Source organism: Sorghum bicolor, chromosome 3, assembly GCF_000003195.3.
Source record: "Sorghum bicolor cultivar BTx623 chromosome 3, Sorghum_bicolor_NCBIv3, whole genome shotgun sequence".
NCBI classification, from domain to species: domain Eukaryota; kingdom Viridiplantae; phylum Streptophyta; class Magnoliopsida; order Poales; family Poaceae; genus Sorghum; species Sorghum bicolor.
Genome location: NC_012872.2, coordinates 48,542,763 through 48,556,599, shown reverse-complemented (window position 1 = coordinate 48,556,599; position 13,837 = coordinate 48,542,763).

Sequence of the window (13,837 nt, the reverse complement as noted above, 5' to 3'; positions counted from 1 at the left end):
TGTACTCTTGGTGGTTGCCACCACCTAGACGGCTTGGAGCAGCGGAGGAGGATTGGCACGAGTTGGTGATTGTTCGTGGCCATCTTCCGGTGATTGTGAGGGGTCTTGTACCTTCCCCGGCGGAGAGCCGAAAGGTAACTCTAGTAGATTGCTCGTGTCATTGAGTTACCTTACTTGTGGGTAGGTTCTTGTGGTGTCCTAGTGAGGACGAGGTTCGTGCTACACCTCTTAGCCACAGAACCACCAAGTGTTGGTCGACACAACGGGGACGTAGCGTGCCGGCAAGCACGTGAACCTCGGGAGAAAAATTGTGTGTCTCCATTGTGATTGTTCATTGGATTTCTCCCGGTGATTGGACTTCATATTATTGATTGGTTCATCCCCTCTACGCAGCGGTATAAAGTTCAAACCATCTCTTTTACATTCCCGCAAACTAGAGTAGCTTACTTACTTGTATAGAAACTTTAGATAGCTTTCTAGTGTAAGTAGTGACATAGCTCTTGTGTGCCTAGTGATTATATCAACTAGAATTGTTGGATAGGTGGCTTGCAAACACCCCATCAGAGCTAGAGCAAAAAGCTTCGCTTTGTTATTTACTAACCTCTTGTTCTAGTGAGTTTGTAGAATTTTTAAATAGGCTATTCACCCCCCCTCTAGCCATATTAGGACCTTCAAGTGGTATCAGAGCCGTGGTCACCGTTTGTGAAGGCTTAACAACCTCGGTGTTCAAATTATGGCTCAAATAGTGTTCAACCATGTTGGGGGCAAACCACCGTTCTTTGATGGCACAAGTTCTTTCGACTTTTGGAAGAGAAAGATGAAAATGTACCTTGGATCAATCAATAATAGAGTATGGGAAGTCACGGAGAATGACTTTGTGATCCTTGACCCCGCCAACCCCACCGACAATGAGAGAGCCAACAAGCAATGCAATACTATGGCTCTCAACACAATCTATAATGGCATTGATTCAAAGGTATTTGAACAAGTCAAAGATCTTGAGAGAGCAAGTGAAGTGTGGACAAGGCTAGAAGAAACATATGAGGGCACTACAACGGTAAAAAGTGCCAAATTGTATATGCTCAAGGACAAGCTATCCAACTTCAAGATGAAGGATGATGAGTCTATACCGGAGATGTTCTATAGGCTCCAAGTCATCATCAATGATCTCAAGGGCCTTGGTGAGAAAGTGAAAGATGAGGACTTCATTCACAAGTTCTTGATGTGCTTGCCCAAGAAGTTCAAGACATTGAGAACAATCATCTTTAGAGGTGGATTGACCGGTGTATCTCCCAATGAGGTACTTGGAGATGTCATGAACGAAGATCAATATAATGACAATGATGATGATGAGGTCATGAAGAAGGATGATGATGACAAGAAGAAGAAGAGTGTAGCATTCAAAGCTAGCTCTTCATCCAAGAGCAAGAACAAGGGCAAGGCCAAGAAAGAAGAATCAAGTGATGAGGAGTGCTCCAATGATGATAGTGATGATGAAGCATTAGCACTCTTTGTCCGCAAGTTTGGCAAGATGATGAAGAAGAAGGGCTACCATACAAGAAAGAGAAGGGACAACTCCAAGAACAAGGAATATGTGAGGCTATGCTACAAGTGCAAGAGCCCCGATCATATTGTGGCGGATTGTCCATATAATAGTGATCATGATGATCATGAAAAGAAGAACAAGAAGGAGAAGAAAGAAAAGAAGGACAAGAAGATGGTCTTCAAGAAGAAGAAGAAGAAGGGTGGATCCTATGTTGTGACATGGGATAGTGACGCCTCTTCGGATGATGATTCAAGTGATGATGACAAGTCATCCAAGAAGAAGGCGCTTGCAAGCATTGCTATCAACAAGCCATCACTCTTCGACACTCCTTCATGCTTCATGGCCAAGGGCCACAAGGTACAATATGATGAGAGTGAAAGTGAAAGTGAAAATGAACATGATAGTGATAGTGATGATGAAAATGAATTCACTAATGAACAACTCATGGACATGCTAGAACAAGCCGATTCACTTATTCAATCTAAAAACAAGAAGTGCAAAGAATTGGCCAAGAAGTTAAAAGCTCTTGAGCAATCCTTTGATGAGCTCAATGCTAATCATGAGAGGCTAGTGGAAGCCCATGAGAAGCTTGGCAAGGCTCACACCAAGCTTGAAAAGGCTCACTCCTTGTTATTAGAAGAGAACAAGGAAAAGGTTGTTGTATCATGTGACGTGGGCACAACATGTGACTTAATTAAAGAATCACCCAACCTACCTATTGTTGTTGCCACTAACTCTTCTTCTAGGTCTTCATCCACCACCACCAACTCTACCTCTACTTCTAGTGTTGGTATCACTTGTGATGCTTCACTAAAGGTTGAGAATGAGACTCTCAAGAGAGAGGTGGATGAGCTCACTCACGCCCTAGGCAAGGCCTATGGTGGTGAGGCCCGCTTGCTAAAGTGCTTGGGTAGCCAAAGGTTTTCTCTCAACAAAGAGGGATTAGGCTATACCCCCAAGAAGGGCAAGAAAGTTTTTGCAACTCACAAGCCTAGCTTTGTGAAGAGCAATGGTCGGTATTTCAACAAATGCAAGCAAGTTGGGCACCTAGAGCTTAATTGCAATAAAATGAACAAGAACAAGAAAATTGCTAATGTACCTTACATTCCTTTTGATTCTTGTTATGTTCTTACCAAGGGTGAGAAGGGTGTGCATGCTAAGTTTGTTGGTACACCAATTGTGGGTCCAAACAAGAAGGACATTTGGGTACCAAAAAGCTTAGTCACTAACCTCCAAGGACCCAAACAAGTATGGGTACCTAAGAAACATTGGTTTGTTTTGTAGGTAAACTATAAAGCCGGAGGAAGGCCTTGGGTGCTTGATAGTGGGTGCACACAACACATGACCGGTGATTCATGAATGTTCAATGCAATCAATCCAAATGATGACAATGGTGTTGATAGTATCACATTTGGTGACAATGGCAAAGCCAAGGTCAAAGGGCTTGGTAAAATTGCTATATCCAATGACTTGAGCATTTCCAATGTGCTACTAGTAGAGAGCTTAAACTTCAACTTGCTATCCGTAGCTCAACTTTGTGATCTTGGTTTCAAATGCATATTTGGAGTTGATGATGTAGAGATCATAAGTGTAGATGGCTCTAACTTGATATTCAAAGGCTTTAGATATGAGAATCTATACTTGGTTGATTTCAATGCTAGTGAAGCTCAATTATCAACATGCTTGCTCACTAAATCTAGCATGGGTTGGTTATGGCATAGAAGGCTTGGTCATGTTGGAATGAAACAATTAAACAAGTTAGTCAAGCATGATCTTGTTAGAGGCTTGAAAGATGTCACATTTGAGAAAGACAAGCTTTGTAGTGCATGTCAAGCCGGAAAACAAGTTGGCAACACTCATCCAAAGAAGAGCATCATGAGTACATGCAAGGCATTTGAGTTGTTGCACATGGACTTATTTGGACCAACCACATACACAAGCATTGGTGGAAATAAATATGGATTTGTGATAGTGGATGATTTCACAAGATATACATGGGTATTCTTTCTTAGTGATAAGAGTGATGCTTTTGCAACCTTCAAATCATTTGTCAAGAGAATACACAATGAGTTTGAAACAACCATCAAGAAAGTGAGAAGTGACAATGGAAGTGAATTCAAGAATACAAGAGTTGATGAGCTTTGTGATGAATTTGGCATTAGGCATCAATTCTCGGCCAAGTACACTCCACAATCAAATGGTCTTGTTGAGAGGAAAAATAGAACCTTGATTGACATGGCAAGATCAATGTTGAGTGAGTACAATGTGAGTCATTCTTTTTGGGCCGAAGCAATCAACACGGCTTGCTACCATAGCAACCGACTCTATTGTCACCCAATGATGGAAAAGACACCATATGAGCTCTTGAATGGAAGAAAGCCCAACATTGCATATTTTTGGGTTTTTGGTTGCAAATGCTACATATTGAGGAAAGGCACTAGATTGAATAAATTTGAAAAGAAATGTGATGAAGGATTCTTGCTTGGTTACTCCACTACTAGCAAAGCTTATAGAGTTTGGAATTTGGCTAGTGGTACTCTTGAGGAGGTGCATGATGTTGAGTTTGATGAAACAAATGGCTCTCAAGAGGAAGATGAAAATCTAGATGATGTGAGAGGCACTCAATTGGCCGATGCAATGAAGAATATGGATATTGGTGATTTAAGGCCTAGAGAGGTGATTGATGTTGAAGATAACAAAGATCAAGTGCTTCCTACCTCTAATGTGCAAGCTAGTGGTTCTCATGATCAAAATCAAGCTAGTACAAGTGATACTCAAGTGCAAGATCAACAAGCTAGTACATCATTTCATGATCAACCAAGTTCAAGCAATCAAGTGCAAATACTCCAACCAACAAATATTGCAAGAGATCATCCATTGGATCATATCATAGGTGACATTCAAAGAGGAGTGCAAACTAGATCAAGATTAGCATCATTTTGTGAGCATTTCTCCTTTGTGTCTCACATTGAGACAAAGAAGATTGAAGAAGCATTGAGAGATGTTGATTGGGTTAATGCTATGCATGAAGAGCTTAACAATTTCAAAAGAAATCAAGTATGGGAATTAGTTGAGAGGCCTAGTGATCACAATGTCATTGGTACTAGATGGGTCTTTCGCAACAAGCAAGATCAAGATGGGATAGTTGTAAGGAACAAAGCAAGATTGGTAGCACAAGGCTATACTCAAGTTGAAGGTCTTGACTTTGGTGAAACATATGCCTCGGTTGCAAGATTGGAAGCAATTAGGATCTTGTTGGCCTATGCTTGTGCACATAATATCAAGCTATATCAAATGGATGTGAAAAGTGCATTTCTTAATGGCTATATCAATGAAGAAGTATATGTTGAGCAACCTCCCGGTTTTGAAGATGACAAGAAACCCAACCATGTTTACAAGCTAAGAAAGGCATTGTATGGTTTGAAGCAAGCACCTAGAGCATGGTATGAGAGATTGAGAGATTTCTTACTCTCTAAAGGTTTCAAGATGGGCAAGGTTGACACCACTCTCTTCACCAAGAAGATTGGCAAAGACTTGTTTGTGTTGCAAATATACGTTGATGATATCATATTTGGATCAACCAATCAAGAATTTTGTGAGGAGTTTGGCAACATGATGGCTAATGAGTTTGAAATGTCAATGATTGGAGAGCTTAGCTACTTCCTTGGTCTTCAAATCAAGCAATTGAAGAATGGCACATTTGTGAGTCAAGGCAAGTACATAAAAGACATGCTCAAGAAGTTTGGTATGGATGATGCAAAATCAATTAGCACTCCAATGGGAACAAACGGAAGCCTAGATAGTGATACAAGTGGAAATATGGTGGATCAAAAGTTATATCGGTCTATGATTGGAAGCCTACTCTATGTGACCGCATCAAGACCGGATGTCATGTTTAGTGTATGCATGTGTGCAAGATTTCAAGCCTCACCAAGAGAAAGTCATTTGAAAGCAACAACGAGAATATTGAGGTACTTGAAGCATACACAAAATGTTGGTTTGTGGTATCCCAAAGGTGCAAAGTTTGAACTTGTTGGATATTCCGACTCGGACTATGCGAGATGCAAAGTTGAGAGAAGAAGCACATCGGGCACATGTCAATTGTTGGGAAGATCACTTGTCTCATGGTCATCCAAGAAACAAAAAAGTGTTGCACTATCAACCGCCGAAGCAGAGTATATTGCGGACGGTAGTTGTTGTGCACAAATCCTATGGATGAAGGCAACTTTAAAGGACTTTGGAATCAACTTCAAGCAAGTGCCATTGCTATGTGACAATGAAAGTGCCGTGAAGCTCACCAACAATTCGGTTCAACACTCAAGAACAAAGAACATAGATGTCCGCCATCATTTCATAAGAGATCACCAACAAAAAGGGGACATTTGTATTGAGAGTATAGGCACCGATGATCAACTTGCCGATATATTCACCAAGCCACTTGATGAGAAGAGATTTTGCAAGCTAAGGAATTGTAATACCCGATTTTAAGGACAAAACCAGATATACACCATATGTGAGTGTTTGAAGCCAAATCTCATATATAGCTACAAATAAGGGGTAATATCAAAAGACAATGCATAAATATATAACGTACTTAGTATAAAGGAGATAACCTTTGATAGCAAACAGCGGATAGACAACTCCACACTTCGGGTATTAACTCCACTCTACAGGATCCAACTGACTGGTTGATCACAAGCCTAAACTTCTCCTGAGGTTTGGGGGAAATAGCAAGAGTGAGTCCATGTCGAACTCCACAAGTATAGCAACTAGATTGTATAGATCCCACAATCTTATGACCAATGTGACATAAATAATGTAGAGCATTAAATAATAAATAATGAACATATATAACACACAAGAATCATCACCCTTAATGTAGATGTCCCCAAGGCCGCTCCTGACCGTGAGCTCGGCTAGTATACTAGTTTTAAACACTCTGCAGAGGTTGTACATCTTTACCCATGAGTCATGATTTACCCTTTCGCCCGAGGCCCGTCGACCTCTTAACCCACTTCCAAGGAAGGTCGGCAGGGATCACTATGAAGCCTTTCAAAAGTTCGTCTAACATGTTAGGGCCGCAAGGTTTCCTTCGCGAGCAGATATAGATACCCCCCTTCCGAATGGCACAATGACGCGCAGCCTATACACATAGGGACAGGGGCTCGCACTATACCCGTGTCGGTTCAGCCCCTCTAGCGCCCTTTCGGGTAACCTCTAACAAGCTAGAAAAGGTCTTCATACTGAGCTAAAGCCAGAGCCATTATAGCCCTCATGGTTGCACTGTTGTCCCGGGTGATCACGTACAGACAAATCATCAAGTGGCTAAAAAGTCATTTTTATCATTTATTACTTAACATTAATCTAGTCACAGGATCATGGTCATAGAATTAAAATCCAAATGCTATACTTGCCTTAATCCAAATGCTTTTGCTGATTTTGCTAGTTGTCCAAGGCTCTGATCTTGATCAATGAAGTACTCTGGTTCACCACGAATTGTTTACCGTCTAAATCGATCATCAACACAAACAATCGGAGACAACAAACACGAAGCAAACAAAGCTATAATTAGAACAGTACACCAATCAATGAAAAGGTTTGAAAATTAATCTACGTATTGCTACGAATACACATACATGAAAAACACGCTAATCGGAGTTACATTAAAAAAATAAACAACTAACGGAGATTTACCTCAATTTAAGAGTAAAGGCTATAAGCTCGGTTTAAAGGCTATAAGCTCGGTTTATTTTATTTATAAAACCATGTGACAGATATTAATTTAGTCAATTTATATCTTAGTTAAAAAGTAGAGTTAAAGCTACTGGTCATATTTTATTTGCAAACACGTCTCATAATATTTGTTATTTAAACTTGACTTTGAAAAAAAAAGTATAAACATGTGAAAGAATATATTTGAATTTAATATGCGTGTTTAGACTATGCAAATTTATATGTTAGAAGAATATTAATATTAGCCAAAATAATATTCGTTCAATTTATATAGTCCACAAGTTTATAACATGACAGACATTGATGCTAACAACGGAAATTACGTTGCCGCAAATCTAACGCAAAAAGGACATGAAATATGGCTAAAAAGATTAAACAATACAAGATTAAAGATGCTAGGACTGAGCTACGTGCAGCTAGTTAACCACGATAGAGGAAAATAATTAGGTCTATCAAAGACTACGAAAGTGCTAGTTGACATGATTATAGGATTATCATTAGCATATATAGGGGGAGAACGTACATAGGATCAGAATTCGAATCATCAGCAGATATTAGATGGAAAAGAGAAACCTGCTTATCTCATCACCTCTACTGGACAACAGCTTGATCGTCCAATAGCCCTGCACTCAGGCCGGTCGATGGCTGCTCCAACTCATGGAAGTTCTACATACTATCCAGGCACGCCATATCTTCTTGCCTCCACACGTGATAGATGATGGCCGGTGTAGCAAATATAGAACCATGGAGACGATAGACAACAGCCGGCCTGGACTTCCCAAAAACGTGGTGCTCCATCGATACTTAGACGACCACCACGCCGGCGGTGCACAGAGGTTTGAGATGGCAATGACCCCTACACATCAGGGGTGTGGCGCACTACAGATCGCCGGCAACAGTGCCATGGCTCCGCTCGTGATGAGATGAGAGACGGCGCCAACGCCTTCTGACTAGGGCTCGGCCGGCGATAGTTTGCTCGAGGAGAAGAAAAAAATAAATAAAGGAACCAGGGCAGTAGCTCGCTAATTATAGATGTAGAGTTGGAGACACATACACATAAGGCTTGATAAACATGGGGTCCTGGGTAATGTCCGTGTGCCATACACAGAAGATTACTATGATTTATTTACTTTTTTGTGCTAGGAGCGTTATCCTGGTTTATTTGCTTCGTGGAAAGGTTTAGTGTCACCTGGTCCGAAACATATTGGCCCAAGGAACAAAAGAGGAAAAATAGATTGGACATGGATTAGACACAGGGAGAAAGGTACAGGCCTTAAACGATTGGTAAAAGAGCAAAACGGTTTGGACTATGACGAACTAGGATAAGAATTTATTATTTTCACAATTATTTAATTTCATTACTTAAAATAATTCTACAAAATTCAATAATTAGTATTTAAGCCACGGGAATTACTCTGAAGCCTCATGCATTCAAGATAAATTTTAAGAGATAGTTTGGTACATGAGAAACCAAAATAAAGTATCTAGAGCTCTAGAGCTCATAGTAAGAGAATTTGGTTGTTGATAAAAATAAAGATGTACTGACCAAGGAAGATCGTTCTACTAAACGAAATTTTAAAAACTTTGCTTAGTCTCAACATACAAAGGAGCAATAAATAAACATCACATAAAACATATGTACCAGCATGTATGCACAACAACGTTGCTAAACCCTATGATGAATTTTAATTTAAGGAAAATTTTCATTTTACTATATTTTCATGAGCATAGAAATATAAAATAAATTATTTTAGCTCTATTTTCAAAGAAGCAAAATTTAGGGTGTTACAGGAATGAATTGAACATACTTGACTTCTCAAATATGTGTTGATGCACCCCCACTATATGACATGCCTCTCCTTCGAGTAAAGCAAGGTAAAATTGTTTGACATGTCATCCATCCTATGGTAAGGACTTGTGTAGTGCATCTAGTCATTCCTTACATGTCTTAGGATCATTCATGAAAATCAAATGAATTTGATGCTTGTATGGTACCACTATTGCTTCTATGCTTGACTTAATCTAGTGGTAGCATATGACATGTTTGTGGGCTTGCAATCCTAGTGTTTGATCTAGAATATGAGCTATAAGTGTTTAACTCAACATGGTACAAGATAACCCTTATTTGGAGGTGTGAAGAAGCTTGTCCTTGGATCAAACCGAGTTAAATATCTTAGGCAAGTAATCTAGGTTGGACCATTTTTTAAAAAAAAGATCTCACTACACATGGTCTCACACTAACCTATCTAAAATTTGAGCTCACCTTTTGTGGTCATTGATGACAAAGGGGGAGAGAATTTCCCAAAGATTTAAGATAAGGGAGTAACATAATAAAAGAAGGGGATCAATTAAAATTTTGAAGCACACAAGTAGGGGGAGCAAGCTCATAAACTTGTATGTTGCATTTGAATGTGCATCACATATGTTTGCTTGCATTTGCATTAGCTTTAGAAGCTTTCTCTCCAATACCTTGCTTGTGTGGTGTATGCTAGTTGTAAGTTTGATTGATGAAATGAAAAACTAGCATGCATAGGTAGTGTAACTAGACCTTTAGTTGTTTCACAAGTGGTACTAGAACCTTGTTTATAATGTTGATCTCATGGGGTGTTCTAGTTTTGTGAATGTCTAGTTACTAATGGTGCTAAGGATGGTGTATATTGGCAACTCTGATTGGTATCACGCTTCAAAGGTCCATTCTTTACACCTTAGCATCTTTTGGTAGAAATTGACTCCTATATTTCCTATTCAAGCATATGTGCAAAGCTTTCAAATCCAAACTCTTAGCACATATGTAGGGGGAGCAATTGCTACCATTTTGGGTTTATAAAACTTGTCCATAACCTTTGCACATGGTAAAATGCTTGGGCAAGCAACATGAATCCAAGAAAATTTTATTGAAAATCGTTGTAAAAAGGGTTGTCATCAATTACCAAAAAGGGGGAGATTGAAAGCCCTAGTTTGGTTTTGGATAATTGATGAAACCCTAGTACTAACCTCTATACTAAGTGTTTGTAGACTTAATGAGGTTGGTACATGACAAGTGATGGAGCAAGTGATGATCATGGTGATGATGGTAATGACCACAAGATGATCAAGTGCTCAACTTGGAAAAGAAGAAAGAGAAAAACAAGACCCTATGGAGATCAAGGCAAAGGTATTGCTTAGGGTTTTGGTTTGGTGATCAAGACACCATAGAGGGTGTGATCACATTTAGGATAGATAGCCGTACTATAAAGAGGGGAATTCTTTGGCTAAGCGGTTATCAAGTGCCACTAGGTGTCATTGTTCATGTGCATGCATTTAGAACCTAGTGAGCTAACTTAACTCCTTCGAAGAAAATGTTTGTGAAAATGCTAACACACGTGCACTTGCTGGTTTACACATTGTGGTGTTGGCACACTTTGAGAAGGAGGTGGAGTTTGAAGGGTAGAGAGAGGATGGGTTCCTCTCTCCCTCCCACCGAGCTTGCGAGGCGGGATTCGGCGCTTTTCGAGAAAATGAAGTGCATTTTTTCTATTGCGCCGGTGGGAAATTTGGAGAAGTCGTGGGAGTGTTTCTCGCTGAGAAAACACTCACCGGACGCTGGCTTCTGGAGCACCGGACGCTGCGTCTGAGCGTCCGGTGTAGACAGTGCTTGGCCCAGCTAGGGTAAGGCACCGGACGATAGGCACCGGACGCTGGCTTGAGCGTCCGGTGGTTAGCGTCCGGTGTGCGGGCGTTTTGTGACCCTCTCTGCGCATGGGTCCGGTGAGCACCGGACGCTATTGGTGCTTAGCGTCCGGTGACCCGCAGGTTTGCGGAGCTCTCTGCGCACGGGTCCGGTGTGCACCGGACGCATCCGGTGCCAACTTGCTCAGCGTCCGATGCTCTGCAGGTTACCGTTAGAACTCTGACACGCGGCTGATGTTGGAGCACCGGACGCTAGTGTTGAGCGTCCGGTGCCCCTTTAAGAGTGTCCGGTGACCCCGTATTTCGCCCAGGGAAAGAGCCAACGACTCTATTTGTTTGAGGGGCTATAAATACGTGTTTAGCTAGCTTGGGACTCACACTCTTGGCATTCTTGACTACTAGACATCCTTGTGAGTCTAAGAAAACACCTCTCACTCTTCTCCTTCATAGATTATACATCTTTGTGAGATTGGGAGTGATTCCAAGTGCATTTGCTTGAGTGATTGCATCTAGTGGCACTTGGGGATCGTTCTAGCTGCGGTTTTCTTGTTACTCTTGGTGGTTGCCGCCACCTAGACGGCTTGGAGCAGCGGAGGAGGATTGGCACGAGTTGGTGATTGTTCGTGGCCATCTCCCGGTGATTGTGAGGGGTCTTGTACCTTCCCCGGCGGAGAGCTGAAAGGTAACTCTAGTAGATTGCTCGTGTCATTGAGTTACCTCACTTGTGGGTAGGTTCTTGTGGTGTCCTAGTGAGGACGAGGTTCGTGCTACACCTCTTAGCCACTGAACCACCAAGTGTTGGTCGACACAACGGGGACGTAGCGTGTCGGCAAGCACGTGAACCTCTGGAGAAAAATTGTGCGTCTCCATTGTGATTGTTCATTGGATTTCTCCCGGTGATTGGACTTCATATTATTGATTGGTTCATCCCCTCTACATGGCGGTATAAAGTTCAAACCATCTCTTTTACATTCCCGCAAACTAGAGTAGCTTACTTACTTGTATAGAAACTTTAGATAGCTTTCTAGTGTAAGTAGTGACATAGCTCTTGTGTGCCTTGTGATTATATCAACTAGAATTGTTGGATAGGTGGCTTGCAAACACCCCATCAGAGCTAGAGCAAAAAGCTTCGCTTTGTTATTTATTAACCTCTTGCTCTAGTGAGTTTGTAGAATTTTTAAATAGGCTATTCACCCCCTCTAGCCATATTAGGACCTTTCACTCGGGCCACTGGGACTGTAGGAAATCTTTGTGTACCTCAACATATGGTTCCACCAATGAGGAGTTCTGGAGAACTGTGTAGTGTGCTTTATTGAAGTAATAGTCTCCCGTACCAATATATGTTTTCTTCCCAAGTGTTCCCTTTCCGCTGAGTCTGCCCTCGTGTCGAGATTCAGGAATGCCAATTGGGTCAAGGTCTAGAATAAAGTCAACACAGAACTCTATGACCTCCTCTGTTCCGTAGCCCTTAGCAATGCTTCCTTCTGGCCGGGAACGACTATGGACATATTTCTTTAGGACACCCATGAATCTCTCGAAGGGGAACATGTTGTGTAGGAACACAGGACCGAGAATACGAATCTCTTTGACCAGATGAACTAGGAGGTGTGTCATGATATCGAAGAAGGATGGAGGGAACACCAACTCAAAGTTGACAAGACATTGAACGACATCATTCTACAGAGTAGCTAGTTGCTCTGGATTGAAATAAACTCTTTGGAGCACCGATCGGCATTATACATCTAATTACGTGTTACCATCTGCATTAAATATAACATATATATTATGAAAACCATGCACACATATAGTTTCTCATCTTATTGCATAACATGTCTAAGATACATAGTTGATTAATTCAGAAAAGCTTGGCTACAACAAATACAATCGCAACTAGCACTAAAAAACCAAAACTAAAATGCAATTAACCAACATAATTAGTTCGCGTCCGATCCCAACTATAATAGATAGATCATTCGCTTGATCAACATCATTGAACTCCTTTCGTCGGCTCAATGCCTCACCACCTTCAGCCTCAACCACCTGTGCAAAAGATTTCTTAATGTGTTCAATGTATTCTTTCTCCCAGTACCAATCTGTACATCCGCCGGTACTGTCCCACTGAAATTAAAAGAGAGAATCAAAAGTTTAATTAATATCATTTAAAAAAATATGCACATATATAAGCAAATGTCTGGAAATAACTCACATTACGATCCGGACACTTGTAGAATATACGACCCTTGTTTACTCCCTCTTTCGACACTTTGTACTCCATCAAAATCTTCTGCCCACACTTGCAAAGGTTGGATGCGACCAAGCGACGGGGAGAGAGGCACCGAAACCGCGAAGACTTCGACTCGATCTCCGAACGACCGCAGAACCACAATCCGGAACTAATCCACACAATACGGCGCAGCCGAACGGAAGCTGTAGAGCACGAAGGGGAACCCAGAGGATTCACTTCACAAGTCCATGAAGAACAAGGAAGAACAAAGGTTCAGTAAGGCACTCAGCAGCACGGCTGCAATATCATGTAGTTTATCAAATCATCAAAGGTTGCTCATAGCTTAGAGGTAGGGGATATTTATACTAGGAACAACTCTCCTAGATAGGTATGAAAATGAAATAGAGTTTATGGGTGAAGGCAATGTGAAAGGACCCTCAGAATGGATTCCCGAACTGGCTTCACGTGACTGTTGGCCTCCAGAGCAGTTTTTAATAAACTGACCATAACTTTATATTAGGAAGTCCAAATGATGAACCGTTTATTAGGTGTGAAACTAGACTCGAAGAGCTTTCCAGCAATGTATGCCATGTACCTCGAAACGTTGTAGATTGGTACAGTTTTGCACGGAAATTTGTACCAATATTCTATCACGACAGACTGTT